The sequence below is a fragment of the Malus sylvestris genome, chromosome 4, assembly GCF_916048215.2.
Source record: "Malus sylvestris chromosome 4, drMalSylv7.2, whole genome shotgun sequence".
Classification (NCBI taxonomy): domain Eukaryota; kingdom Viridiplantae; phylum Streptophyta; class Magnoliopsida; order Rosales; family Rosaceae; genus Malus; species Malus sylvestris.
In genome coordinates, this window is record NC_062263.1 from 7,970,293 (window position 1) to 7,985,133 (window position 14,841).

The 14,841-nt window shown below is 34.1% G+C and overlaps 2 pseudogenes; one reads left to right on the forward strand and one right to left on the reverse strand.

Moving 5' to 3' along the window:
- Positions 1–14,841, reverse strand: part of LOC126617705 (thaumatin-like protein) — a 58,061-nt pseudogene that overhangs the window by 38,270 nt on the left and 4,950 nt on the right.
- LOC126617706 (uncharacterized) lies at positions 12,757–13,626 on the forward strand (annotated as a pseudogene).

The window sequence follows — 14,841 nt, forward strand, 5'->3', positions numbered from 1 at the left end:
ATGTTTATGTTCGGCCTGGGAATGAGTTGACCGAGTCACTTCATGTAAGTAATTTCTTATGCATTCAACATTTATACTAATTATTTCAAATTGTTTTCTATTAATAATCCATGTTTTTTTTTCAACAGGCGACTGTGGTGGAAAAAGGTCAGTCGATGCTTCAAGAGTCCACCTCCCAGCTTCCATTGGACACGCCGATTGAGTTTGTGGATCCCCCTGAAAATGCAGGGTTTCACATCGTGACAGAGACGTTGGACCAAACTTTCGGTAGGAGGCCAGGGACTTATTGTCGGGGGATGCGAAATGCCAGGCGGCGGGAGAGTAGAGCTTTGTCATCCTCATAGTCAAAGGGCCAGGTTATGACTTTGACACAAGAAGTCGCTGGCCTAAGGAGTGAGCTGGCATCGTACAAGTCTCAAATGTTGATGCTTGTACAAGCCCTCAGTTCCTCTGGAATACATCTCCCCGGTTTTTCTGCACCATCGCCCTCACATCCCTTCCACACCGAACAAGCACAGCAGTCAGGCCCGTCGACCTTCGACCCTATCCCCATCCAGCAGCAAGATCCTTCGAACGACATTCCTATAGATTTTTCCGCTTTTTTTTCATAGTTTGGTTCCTGCTTTCTTTTAAAACTTTATATTTGCATGTACATTTTTATTTATATTATAAATAAAATTTCTTTTTGTATTCATTAATTTGCTTCTTTTTTTGTCATTAGTATGAAATCTTTTTTTTTCTTTTATTCTATTTATTTATTTATTGATAAAAATTACACTTGCGCGACGCCGACCAGTTGTCGTGCAAAATTAAGCGCGTCTTATAACTTTGTCTCGCATTACCACGCGCCTCTAACATTTTTCGTCGTGCAAACTTTTCAAGACGAACTAGTCACAAAGCGCACTTGTACCCTTTTATATTGTACGACGAAAACCTTCGTCTGTATAACTTTAGCACGACGAGTAGTAAAGCGTCGGGCCATTTTTTTTCGGCGACGAGTTTGAAATTGTTCGTCGCGCAACGTCTTTTTTCACGACCTTTGCGCGACAAAATCTTCCTCGTCGCACAAACTGTTTAATTTAGTAATGTATTGTACGGAATTGGGATCTCTTTTGCATGCAACAATTCCTAGCGGGTTATTCCTAGAAATTATGCAATGTTGAGTCATTCAATTTTAAAGAAGGAAAGTAGGTTATGCTCATGCATAATGCTTGTGCACTAAAAGAGGTTTGGAGCCCATTGCAAGTATGCAATGAATTTATTGCAAAAGTTGGTCTTTCTCCATATGGGGCATAAAGTTTATAAAATCTGAGCCTGTATCGTGAACCTGTGATTACATGTTGGTTTGATTGCCATATCACTTTTTAACTATTTTACATGAATATTCATGTCAATTGCTTGAAGTCATAATACAACTGTGGCCTAATTAATTTACTTAGAGACTGAATGCAAACTGCTTAATCAATAATTAGATTTGGATTTTAAATGTGGCAAGCCTGCTATTGTTAAAGCTCTTATCGTATTCGGTTCTGATAAAGGGATGTAAAGAAAAGTTTGATAGAATGTTTTACCATATAGTGCCGATGTGTTCTCAAGTTGTGTAAGCATATGTACAAATTTACATTTGTTCTAACCTTGCATTGGAGAATTTCTTGAGATCCCTCAGTCGAACAAGCCCAATGAAGAGGTTCGTATATATAATCAATATATGAAATTCTGGTATGATCTTTTCTTTTGGTCTTCATGATAAATTATATAAGGAATGGTTGTGTTGGATTCATGAAGTGTTAAATTGATCCCGCAAAATTCAACCATGTTGTGACGTCTTTCTGATTGTAGGAGATGGAATTAGTCATATCTTATAATTTATCAATACTATTGGGATATGTTGTGTCTATGATTGTAATAGCATATATTACAGTTGTGTTGCAGAGAAGCATATGCTAAGTTTTATGCATGTCAACTATATACATGTCTGTTAATGAATTTTAATAAAATTCCTATACATGAAAGTAAGTCATACATATTTTGGCAACATTTGTTAAGCAAATGACGTGTATGGTGTTGCTTGTATGGCTAATTTGGTTCAAGCATGAGATGACATATTTTTAATATTGCCGTGGGTTTTGGACTATAATGAATTGTAGTTTTGTTTCCACTAATATTCACAAGATTTGAATGAACTTTTATGCCATTAATAGCACAAGAAATATGCGTGACTAATCAATCAGGTTTGTCTACAATTTTGCTTTCCTATCTCAGTATAGTCATTTAATTGTACATGACTAGTTCACCATGAAATTGATGCATAACTTATGGATTGACTGAGAATGACAAAAAACATCCAGTGACAAGAACAAAGGTATTATACAAATGAATAAGGTTTGTAGTAATGTGACAATTCTCATTTGTATTTTTATCTATTCTTATATAAGAATTATGGTTGATCATGTGATTATATATATGTTTACAAAGAAGTGGTGAACATATGAAGGCATGAGGTATGTAATCTATTCAAAATATGTGACTCATTTGTGGTTATTCCTATGCCTAAAGAATTTAAACAGTATTTTGATTAGTAAATTTTTATGTGCCATAAGGGGAGAAGAAAAGAAAAACGTAGGGCATATATTGGAGATGTTTTCTATGGAAGAAAATAATTTTGGTTGTTCCTTTTATTTAATTTGGTATTTACAAAGCTAATGCATGATTTTAATGCTATGTTTAGTAGTTTTGTACTACGGTCCACGGAAAGAAATATATAAAAGGAAAGGAACCCGTTTGATATATATTTGAGCCATTTAGCTTTTAAATTAAAGGAATGTATTCTTCTTTCCCATTACTTAAGGTATTTCTATTAAGTAATTGACTCCATAATGATTAGTATTGACATTCTTGTGGTGGAATAAAACTTGTTCTATATGTGATTAATCTCTTTCAAGTATGCTGTCAGGTTTCTTGAGATTAATTTAATGTCAAAGCGTTATTCTATCTTCCATGAATTTGTGTTACTCGAATAACAATAATATGTTTAAGTTGCACAAATGGCTACTTGGTACATGTGTACATATTTATGTTACTTGCTATCATTTAGATTTCTCGATTGATCCATTTGTTTTGGGGCTCATAAGGACTTAGCATAAATGTGGAATTATTAATACATATAAGATGGTTGTTGAATGCATGTTTTGTGTAACAGTGGTGAATGCTTCCGTGCTTAGTTGTACCTTTCATTGAGGTAATATGCATTCATTGACTAAGTAAGGCTATTCCCAAAGGCACATTTTCAAAAGTATGATTTAAGTATTGATTTGCAAAGTAAGTAACGATGTTACAGATCAATGAGAGCTTGAGTTTCGTATTAGTAATGCCTTATATTTGCAGATGACCTATAAGGTATGTATAGATCCATGTATTCAATTTAATATCTAGTTGGATTCATTAAGTCACATTTTTCGTGTGCTAGTCAATTATCTGATGAAATATATATCGGATATCAAGTTGTTATCAAATTGCATATTAAATGGCATGGCATGGTTTGTGCACCGCCTCAGTTGTGAGGATTTCCATCTTGCCCGCAGGTGTTGGAAATCACTATGTAAGTAACTGGTATGATGCATAGATCAGTGTCAAAAACATATTAATTCATCTTGCTCACAAGTGTTGAATTAATTTGTTTTACTTGGACATGTGCCTATTTGGTATTTTCAGTTGTGTCCGTTGGCTACAACTATTGTTTGTCTTGTTATTGGTCTAATGAAAGTGATGCATGATTGTTTTGGAGATGTATTCACACCTGCAAGTTATGGTGGTTTCATTAGATGAAGGATATCTGCATTGGCAGACTTAAGGCTTCAAAGAAGCATAAAGTGCAACTTGTGAGTTACAATAAGGTGGACCTGAGATGATATAAAGTAAGACATTTTGGTTAATTTAAAGTTTAATTTAAAGTTTCATCTCTTGATCATAATTTGTGTTTCATGTAAATGAGGATCTTAGCATGTGTGATTACGAAGGTTCTGGGTTGTGTCAACCCTACAACCTTGTTAGTTCCATGTTAAGTAATGCATTTGACAGAAATTGCATTAAGGACGAGATGTAATCACTGTTACATGGCCACTAAAGTGACATTGGTCTCCAATCTCAAGTATAAACGTGAATATTACAGTTTGTAGGCCAAGTGGGAGAATGTTGGATTTATCCAATATAAATCAACCTTTAAGTGGTCTACTACATGTAATAGGAATGTAATATTGGAGAATAATGTTAATTGCGATTTGATCTCTTAAAGATATCAATCCTATATAACGTGTCTTATATTGGAAATAGGATTGATGTAATCCTTAATTGAATATGATTATGATATTTGACTTGGAGGCTAAGAAAGTAAAGTTTAGGTTTCCTTTATGGATGGAAACCCTAGCTTTTAGTCTATATAATACACCGGTCCCTATAAGCCCTAGAACACACAACATAATGCTTCCCATAGAGTAGTTGTATCTGGCTAGGTGTTTATATAGAAGATCTTGGTGTTGCCGTGCGCTACCTTTTGTGTTCAACATCTATGGCTGCTGTTGGAATTAGGTCAATCACTCATTCGTTTGTGTTTTAATTGTATAACCTTATAAGGCTAACATTTTGAATACAAAAGTTAAGTTATTAGACTGCATGATAAGGTATACAAATTTAAAAAATGATGCAAATAAAAGAAAAACTATCCTCTAATGTGCCTGCAGGCAATGACTTAGAATCGAATGAATATGTTGAAAACGTTGAAACCTAAACTAGATTGCTTATATATGGTTCATTTTGAAACCCTAGACTTTCATCGTTTGTCCAACCACATTCCAACCTTTTCATCTCTTACTTCTTGTTTAAGTTTATGTTTTGCTTTTTTCGCTTAAAAGATTTTCGTGACCAACTCTCCACAAATTTCATTGAGTCATTAGTTAGGATGAGTCTAAAGCGTGTTTTCTTGAGTAATTTTTAATTTAGGTTGTCAATTTTCATATTAAATAAGAATATTAATTTGTCGGAATGACTTGAACTTGCAAACCACTATACATACTACGAATTGAACTTGCCGATTCTAGCAACAACTAATTAAGTATGCATACACTTGCAATTAATCAAAAAGATAGTATACCTAGCTAATCACTGATTCGCTAAGCATGATTTGTTCTAGAACGCGTGCAGTTGATTCAAACTATAAGATGAACGATGATCATATACTTGAATCAGCATATAAAAAAACGAGCATGAAGATGAACTTATACGATATTAATTGGAAAGTCATATTCATCATGAATGAAAAACGATGTGATATCCAAGTGTTTACTGCGATGATGATCTAGAAGATAAAGATCGTTTATATAAACACATCTGTTATTTTTATTTTATTTTTTTATATATTTTCAAGACGAGTAGTAGGTCAAATCATGACTTGCTGATATATATCCTCCATTGGAGTTTCTTAGTTAGAAAAACTATGTAGCTATAGTCGCTTAGATGATTAGTTATTAAACGTCTACTTTTCCACTTAACTATCTGTTGTAAATTGAAATAGGAAGGAATGAAGTTACCCGAAAAATGTAGAGGCCTTGAGTGATGAATGATTCTTGGAATGAGTTCATTCCGATATATGTGAATTTGATAGAGTGTTAACTAGAAATGGAAAACATTATTTTATTACCTTTATTGGTGATTGTTCAAATTACTGTTTTGTCTATATTATGAAAAATAAAACTGAAGCTATTGACATGTTCAAAACTTTCTTGACTGAAGTTGAAAATCAATTTAATCGTAAGATTAAAAGATTTCGTAGTGATAGAGGACAAGAATATGAATCCACTGAATTTGTTAATTTGTTTAAGTCTTATGGAATTATTCATGAAACTACTGCTCCTTATTCTCTTGAAGTGAATGGTAAAGCGGAAAAAAAAAAATCAAACTCTTTGTGAATTGACTCACTACTACAAAATTACCTATAACTGGTGATCCAAAAACCGACAAAAAACATATATTACTGTCGAATGTTAAGCAAAATCCGACAGAAAATGGATGCAGTGACAGGTATAATAAGCGACAGAATTGCTAGCGTTAGGAAATGAATTTTCCAACAGAAAATACTCTAAAACCGATAGAAATTGTGTTGGATATAACCGACAGAGAAAATTAATAAATAAGAGCATTTATGTCGGTTTTATTCGACAGAAAACACTAAAACCGGCAGGACTTCTATCGGATATAACCGACAAAAAATTTATTAATAAAAATAAATAAAAGCATTATTGTCGGATAAAACCGACAAAAAATATATTAATAATAAAAAAAATATTTATATCAACCGATAATTCAAGTACTTCAGAATCTTCAAAAACCTCAACATGCTTATTCTTCTCTGATACCTGCTTGACAGCCATTGTCTTCCTCTTCTGCGGATGTTTCTTCTTTGGATTGTAATTGCCTTTCTTTTCCACCTGCAATCTTGAGCAATTCGCGAATAAATCAACATCCCAAGTAACACCCATTTCTTTCTGTGCAATCAAATTATGCAGTGTCGTAAAACTAATTAACCTCGACTTATGCAAATAATTCCTATCAAAGTAAAAGGCTGTACCAAAAGCTACTTAATTTCTCCAAAAGCAACAAAACCCAGATCGAAAATTCCAACTTCTCTTGAAAGTTCATCACTTTATGAGCTTACCAATAAAAAAATTTACGGCAATCCACCAAACCCAAGAAAACCCAGTGTGAAAAATTACCTCTTTGAAAGTGTTGTTGAAAGAAATACGGTGGCCGTCCTTCTCCGTGTCGACAAGCACACCATCGCAATCGAAGAGAATAGCAGAAGGAAGAGTAGAAAAAGAAGAAGCAGAATTACAATGGGTTCTTCGGGCAAAGGTCAGAATCAATTTCCCCTTCATTTTCTTCTATATCTTTACAGACTGGCTCAATGGGTTCTTCATCACCCCCATACACACACGAGCGCATTTTCCCCAATTGAGTCGAGCGCTTCTTGAAAATATAACATGAAACCCAGAATTTTCTTCTCAACAATTTTCTCAGCATCCAAACACAAAACAAGACTGAAAAAAATAATCAGAAAGACGAAAACATACGATATGTATATAATAAAGATGGAATTTTGCTCTTTAAGACGGGATTACCTGGAGAAGCAAAGTGAACCTACTGGCCATTTCAGTGTTCGTCAAATTTGCAGGAATCCCATGCTGTTTACAAAGTGATTGAAGTTGCCTCCTCTTCATCGCATGGAAATCCATCTCTCTCTAATCACAAATTCAAAATTTAGGATTCAAACTTGGAAAAACAAAGTGAAACCCACATCATTGAAAGCAAACAATTAATATATGAAATAACAATGAGGAAAAGTTACTGGCACCGATTCTTCTTCGCCAATGCGAAATTGGCCTCCCATAAACGTAAGAAGCTTTCGGAGGAAGAAGAGATGGAGGGGTATTATGTTAGAAAATATTCATTACTGTCGCTTAAAACTGACAGAAATAATTTTTTAAAATATAAACCGACAAAAAAATTTCATTCCTGTCGGTTATAACCAAAATTCCCTCTCAAAATTTTAAATTCCTCCCAAAATTTTAAATTCCCCCCAAAATTTTGTTCGATTTTAAAAAATAAAATAATAATTGTTTCATTGAATAAATAAATAAATAATATGTATTTAAATAGAATACGTTTTTAAAAATAAAATAAATAATTGTTTGATTTAATAGATAATAACACATGTAAAATATGCAATAAACAAAAAGATAATTGTACAATGAAAATGTCATCACACAAACTAAATATTGTCTAATCAATACTTAAAAAAACATAAATAAAAATTTAGCACAAATTACTTTTCACACTTCAAAATTTAGGCAAATTTAACGGAGATATGCATTCTACGAAACTAGTTTCAATGATCTAACCGTCATACTTATTTGTAGATGCTACAAGATCGCATACGTAAAAAATCGCAAAAAGAAAAACATTCAGATATTAGGTAACGGAACAAAAGTTTTCGACAATTATAAACGAAAAATCACAATTTAACGGTTATATTTAGCTCTGATTTTGATGATTTTTTTACAGCTACACTCCTCAACCCTATAATAATGCATTGAACGAATTTGATCTTCAATTTAAAATATTTACACTAGTGGATACCACAAAATCTTATTTTATACTTGATGGGGAAGTATAACATTAACTCTAAGTGTTTGGTTAATCTACCGTTTTGATGCGATACGCATTCTACGAAACGTTTTTTAACGATCCAACCGACAAACTTGTTTGTACACACTCTGAGATCGCATACATAAAAAATCGCAAAAAACAAACATTCAGAGATTAGGTAACGGAACAAAAGTTTTCGATGGTTATAAACGACAAATCATAATTTAACGGTTATTTTAGCTCCGATTTTGATGATTTTTTACAGCTACACTCCTCGACCCTATAAGAATGCAATGAATAAATTTCATCTTCAATTTAAAATATTTACACTAGTGGATATCTTATTTTATACTTAATGGAAGTATAACATTAACTCTTAAGTGTTTATTTAATCTACCGTTTTGACGCGATACACATTCTAATAAACTTTTTTCAATGATCTAACCGTCAAACTTGTTTGTACACACTCCGAGATCGCATACCTAAAAAATCACAAAAAATAAACATTTAGAGATTAGGCAACAGAACAAAAAATTTCGACGGTTAAAAACAAAAAATTACAATTTAACGGTTATTTTAGCTCCGATTTTGATGATTTTTTACAGCTACACTCCTCGACCCTATAAGAATGTATTAAACGAATTCGATCTTCAATTTAAAATATTTACACTAGTGGATAATTTTTTATACTTAATGGAAGTATAACATGAACTCTTAAATGTTTGTTAAATCTATCAATTTGATAGGATATGCATTCTACGAAACTAGTTTCAAGGATCTAACCGTCAAATATGTTTGTATATACTCCGAGATAACATGTGTAAAAAATCACAAAAAAAAAAAAAAACATTCAGAGATTAGGTAACGGGACCGTGAGTGAAAAAAAAATATTTAAACCATTTGTTTATTTATTTATTTATTTTTAATCAATATAACATTTTAAAATATGAAGGAAAAGAATTGAAAAACTTACAAATTGAGGGGAAGAGAAGAGAAAGATTGAAGATGAAGAGAAAGCGAGTAAAATGAAGATAAGGAAGAAAACGAAATCTGAAAGAACAACAAATTGAAAAGTTGTTGGTGTAAAGTGAATTTATGTCGGTTATAACCGACACAATACTAAAATAATAACCGCCAGAATACTAAAATAAAAAAATAATCAATTTCTATCGGTTATAATCGCCACCTTTAACTTAAAAACCGCCACCAGTAACTTAAAAACCGCCAGAATCTGTCAAAAATATTTTTTTTTAAAAATTCAAAAATACTGTCGGTTATAACCGACAGGAGGTTTATAATATCTGCCAGTAATTTATGTCGGATATAACCGATAGGATTTTTCTAATATCCGCCACTAATTAAATAATGTGTCGGATATAATTTATTCGACAGTATTTTTCTAAATCCGCCACCATCATCCGCCACCTAAAGCTAATATTGTAGTAGTGACTATTGCTACTTTACTTAGTTCTAGAGATGCTTCTTATTGGTGGGGTGAAATTGTGTTGATGGTATGTTATGTATTAAATAGAATTCCTAACTCAAAAATGAATATCTCTCCTTATGAAATTTGGACAAATAAGAAACCAAATGTGTTGTATTTCAGAACTTGGGTTGTTTAGCTTATGTTCGTAAACCTGATCCAAAAAATCGAAATTGGCTAGTAGAGATGGGATTCCAAGATCAAGTCTATATACCTAACTTTGTCCATTGTGATTTGTACTGTTTGGTCTTGTCCGATTTTTAATCTTCCTTTTAATTTCCTACGGTTTTGCATCCTCATAATATTTCCCTTGATTTCTGACCATTTAGCACCCCCAACGCCTATTTTCTTATATATTATATATAGAAACATTGATATGGAATTAATGCGATTTTGCAAAAAGAAAATAAGGAAAAATTAGAAGTTTTACATAGATTGATAGCAACATATCGAAAGGGTGCAAGTTTGAAGGTTCTTCCATTGTGCAAGGAAGAACCTTATTAGAAGAAGGTTCTGGGCTGTTCTATCCTGGGGACGATGTGGTGTTTGTGAGCTGCTTGCACACTTTGGGCATAGCCACGAAACGTCTTAAAGAAAGCGACTTAGTGGTTCAGATTCTCTATTGACAGATTTATGTGAAGTTCTAGTGATTTTAGCTTGACTACAATATTCACATTTTTTAAAATCATTCAATGATAAGTTAGGTAAAAAGCCTAAGTTACTCATGTTCTTAACCAAGCGTTTGTTAACATGACAAAGTCTAGACAACATGTAAGCAGAAGTAGACATTTTATTAACATTCAATTTAAACATTTCATCATATCCCTTTTCCCACAAAAACCCCATTTTTAGTAAGAGTATACGTATCTGCTCCAAACGTTTGAGTGAATCTAGCCTTGTTGAGAAGAAAGCCCGAGACAGGATTCTTTCTTATCACTAAATCATGCATCACATCTTTCAGTATCATGGTTTTTCCAGAGGTGAACTTCAACTCCACCTCTCCAGTACCAGCAACATCAGTTGAGTGCGAATCACCCAACAACACCTTTCTTCCCTCATCCACATAATAGGTCTTGAAAAGAGAACGATCGTAGCAAACATGGCGAAAAGTGCCAGTGTCCACCCACCACCCTTCGGATCCATCAACTAGGTTGATTCTGGTATCATGGCAATCAATTGCTCTTCAACAAGATTTTCCTGAGAAGCAAAGTTTTCCTTATAATGCATGGCAGATTGAATACGTCTTAAAATTGTTGTAAACTGAAATAGAAAGGAATGAAGTTACCCGAAAAATGTAGAAGCCTTGAGTGATGAATGATTCTTGGAATGAGTTGTGGACTAAGTCGTTCTCTTTAAGACGTTTCGCGGCTATGCTCAAAGTGTGCAAGCAATTCACAAACACTACGCCGTCCCCAGGATAAAACAGCCCAGAACCTTCTTCTAATAAGGTTCTTCCTTGCACAACGGAAGAACCTTCAAACTTGCACCCTTTCAATATGTTGCTATCAATCAATGTAAAACTTCTAATTTTTCCTTATTTTCTTTTTGCAAAATCGCATTACTTCCATATCAATTTTTCTATATATAATATATAAGAAAATAGACATTGGGGGTGCTAAATGGTCAGAAATCAAGGGAAATATTATGAGGATGCAAAACCGTAGGAAATTAAAAGGAAGATTCAAAAACGGACGAGACCAAACCGTACAAATCACAACGGACAAAGTTATGTATATAGACTTGATCTTGGAATCCTATCTTTAATAACGGTTTACGTTTTATACTTAATGTTTGTAATAAACCAAAGTATAAATATATTTTAAATAAAAACATATTTACTCCAACACTATATATAAAAGAAAAGTATGTAAAAATATAATTAACAATATTTTATGAAGCTATAGTTGCTTATTAACCTGTTACGAGTACTTTTTGTTACATAATGCACACCATTATATGTACTAACAAAGCCGTATTGGAAGAATGGTGATGGTAGTTATTAGGGCTGCAATAATGTATCGGGCTCTAGGGACTTGGTGCTGCTTTATGAGTTACCTTGTCAACTTGTATGTAGTCTTTTTCTTGTTAGCTACTCCTTAATTTAAGGAGATTTGGTGTAAGTCTTTTCTCTTGTTGTCAACTCCTTGATTTAAGGAGATTTGGTGTAAGTCTCCTAGATTAGCTTTTGTGTAGTGGTTAATGGGGTTTTCCGGATGACAGTATGCATGGTATGTGCATTGATTCCTAACCCTTAAATATCTCATCTTCCTTTTGTAACTTCATGACAATTCAAATAGAAGAAAGAAATCTATACTTGAAATTCAAGATGGTATCAGAGCAGGCCTTCCTTTGAGCATGTCTCTATGTGTATAACATTGTTAACATCTCCAATCTTCAAACAAATGGCTGAAGAAAATTCAGTCAATCAGGAAGTCGAAAACACCATCACTTCTCGACCTGAGAATCCGTCTGAAGTGGATACTAATCCCAACCAAAGGCTCAGCTTAGTACTACTAAATGAGTTCAATTATCTCCCGTGGTCAAGGGCGATTGCTCTTGCTCTTGATGGAAGAGACAAACTCGGGTTCATCAATGGTAATGTTCCTGCTCCATAAGCTCCATTCTTATGCTATGAAGCTTGGCTATGTAAAGATCAACTTGTTATGTCATGGTTACTCAACTCCATGGAAAGAAAAGTAGTTGAGATCTTCAGTTATTTTGAGTCTTCTATCTTGCTATAGACAAATCTAAAGGAGATATATGGGAACCAAAACAACTCCGCTCGCGTGTTCCAACTTTAAAGAGACATCTCATGTATCCAGCAAAAAGGTAAGAGCTTTACTCAGCATCTTGGATCTCTAAAAGGTATGTGGAATGAACTGGATGTCTACCGGCCACATACCACTGACTCCACAGTTCTCCTAAAAAGGGCTGAGGAGGATAAAATATTTCAGCTCTTGTCTAGCCTGAGCTCAGACTATGAAGATCTAAGAAGTCATATCCTTATGAATCCCAAACTGCTAACCTTCACAAGCATTTATGCTACCATTCAACGAGAGGAAGTGAGAATGAAGGTTATGAATGCATGAACCAAAGTGAATGTTATTGAAGCTTGAGCCTATATGACCAATGAGAAGAGATACAAGGGTAAAAACCCTAACTTAAAGTGTCAGCATTGTCACTACAATGGCCATAATAAGGAGACTTGCTGGATTTTGCATCCAGAGTTGAAACCTGATTTTCTAAAGAACAAGGTTCCACCTCGAAGATATCAACCACCATAACTTTCACACCAAGCCAACATGGCTTCATCTTCAACTATCAACAGTCATGATCATTACAAGCAGTTCACAGCTAATCTTGTAGATCTTATAAACAAGTTTGCCAGCTTCTTACAAAAGGAAGGAGGAAGAGAAGTAGCCAATCAAGCTATTGATCCTGAAGATGGAAATACCACTGCCTTGTTGGGCAAGTTCGCTGGTTTTTTGGCAGATGTTGATCACATACCAAAACAAGACCATCAAGGTATCTTAAATTCTTTCAAAACTGCTCTAAATCTTAATTTGTTGCATGATTTTTGGATTGTTGATTCTGGAGCCACATACCACATAACTAACAAGGTCTCAAAACTAAAAGAGTTTGAAAAATTGAATGAACCCTCACAAGTGTCAGTTACAAATGGTGAAGGGGCTAAGGTTGTAGGAAAGGGAATAGTTCATCTGATTTCAGATAAAATCGAGTCAATGGCTTTGTATGTACCTTCATTTCCTTTCCAGCTCTTATCTGTGGGGAAAATCACAAATACTTTGAACTGTTTGGTCATTTTTTTTCACCACAAAGTGTCATTTTTCAGGATTGTATCACCAAGAAGACGATTGGTGAGGGTTTTTACCTAGATGGACTGTATTACATCTCGAAAAGCAATCCTAGTGGATTTCAAGTCAAGTTAATTCCCAACCAAGACAATTTTGTTATGGCATCAATGTCTAGCTCATCCTTCCCAACATGTTTTGTCCACTTTGTTTCCCAATTCAAGCAAATAAGCAATTGAATGTGAAATTTGTCATATGTCCAAAGCTACTAAATTACCCTTGGGAGAGTCTGTATCTAGGGCTGGCAAAATTTTTTAGTGAATCTTTTGATGGTTACAAGTATTTTGTAACTTTTGTTGATGATTATTCAAGGGCCACTTGGTTGTATCTTTTGCAATCAAAAAGTCAAGTAATGGATATGTTTAAAGACTTTCATAACCTTGTCAAAAATCATTTATCTTTAAATATTCAAACTCTAAGGTCTGATAATGGCTCAGAATACGTCTTAAATCATGACACAATACTTGAGCAACAATGGCATTATGCATCAAACTAGCTGTGTTGGAACCCCTCAGCAAAATGGCATTGCTAAGACAAAAAATCGTGACTTATTGGAGAAAACTAGGGCACTGATATTGCAAATAAATGTGCCTAACAAATTCTGGTCACATGGTGTTATGGCAGTTGCTCATTTAATTAACAAATTGCCTAGTAGGGTGTTGAAGTTCAAGTCTCCAATGGAGATAATAAAAGGAAGAAAAGGGAATTTCTATTATCTTAGAGTCTATGGATGTATATGTTTTGTGCACATTCAATCTCTATATTGAGACAAACTTGATCCTCGAGCAACAAAGTGCATCTTTCTTGGGTATTCTTCAACTCAAAAAGGATATAAATGTTACAACCCTCAAATTAAGAAACTTATTGTGTCTAAGGATGTTAGGTTCCATGAAACTAACCATTTTTACTGTAAGAATCTTGAAGTTAACACTCAGAGGGAGAACTACTTGGATTTGTTTCCTTTGCCCACCACAGATGTCTTGATCACTGAAGATTTAAATTCAAGTCTTATCCTACCTGTTCAAGGAACTTTTCCTTCAAGTGAATATATCAATGAGGGTCAGTCTCCTAGCAATCCAGCCGATGAAGGGTGTGAAAACTTGCAAAGTGTGACCTCAGAAGCCATAAAACATGAACCAACACTTGTTGCACCACGACGTAATCCTACAAGAGAAAGATAGCTGCCTGCTAGATTGCAAGAATGTGTGACTTATAAGCCACAACATCCAACTTCCAATTATGTTTCCTATCACAAGCTGGCACCTACTCACAATGCATTCCTCAACAAGG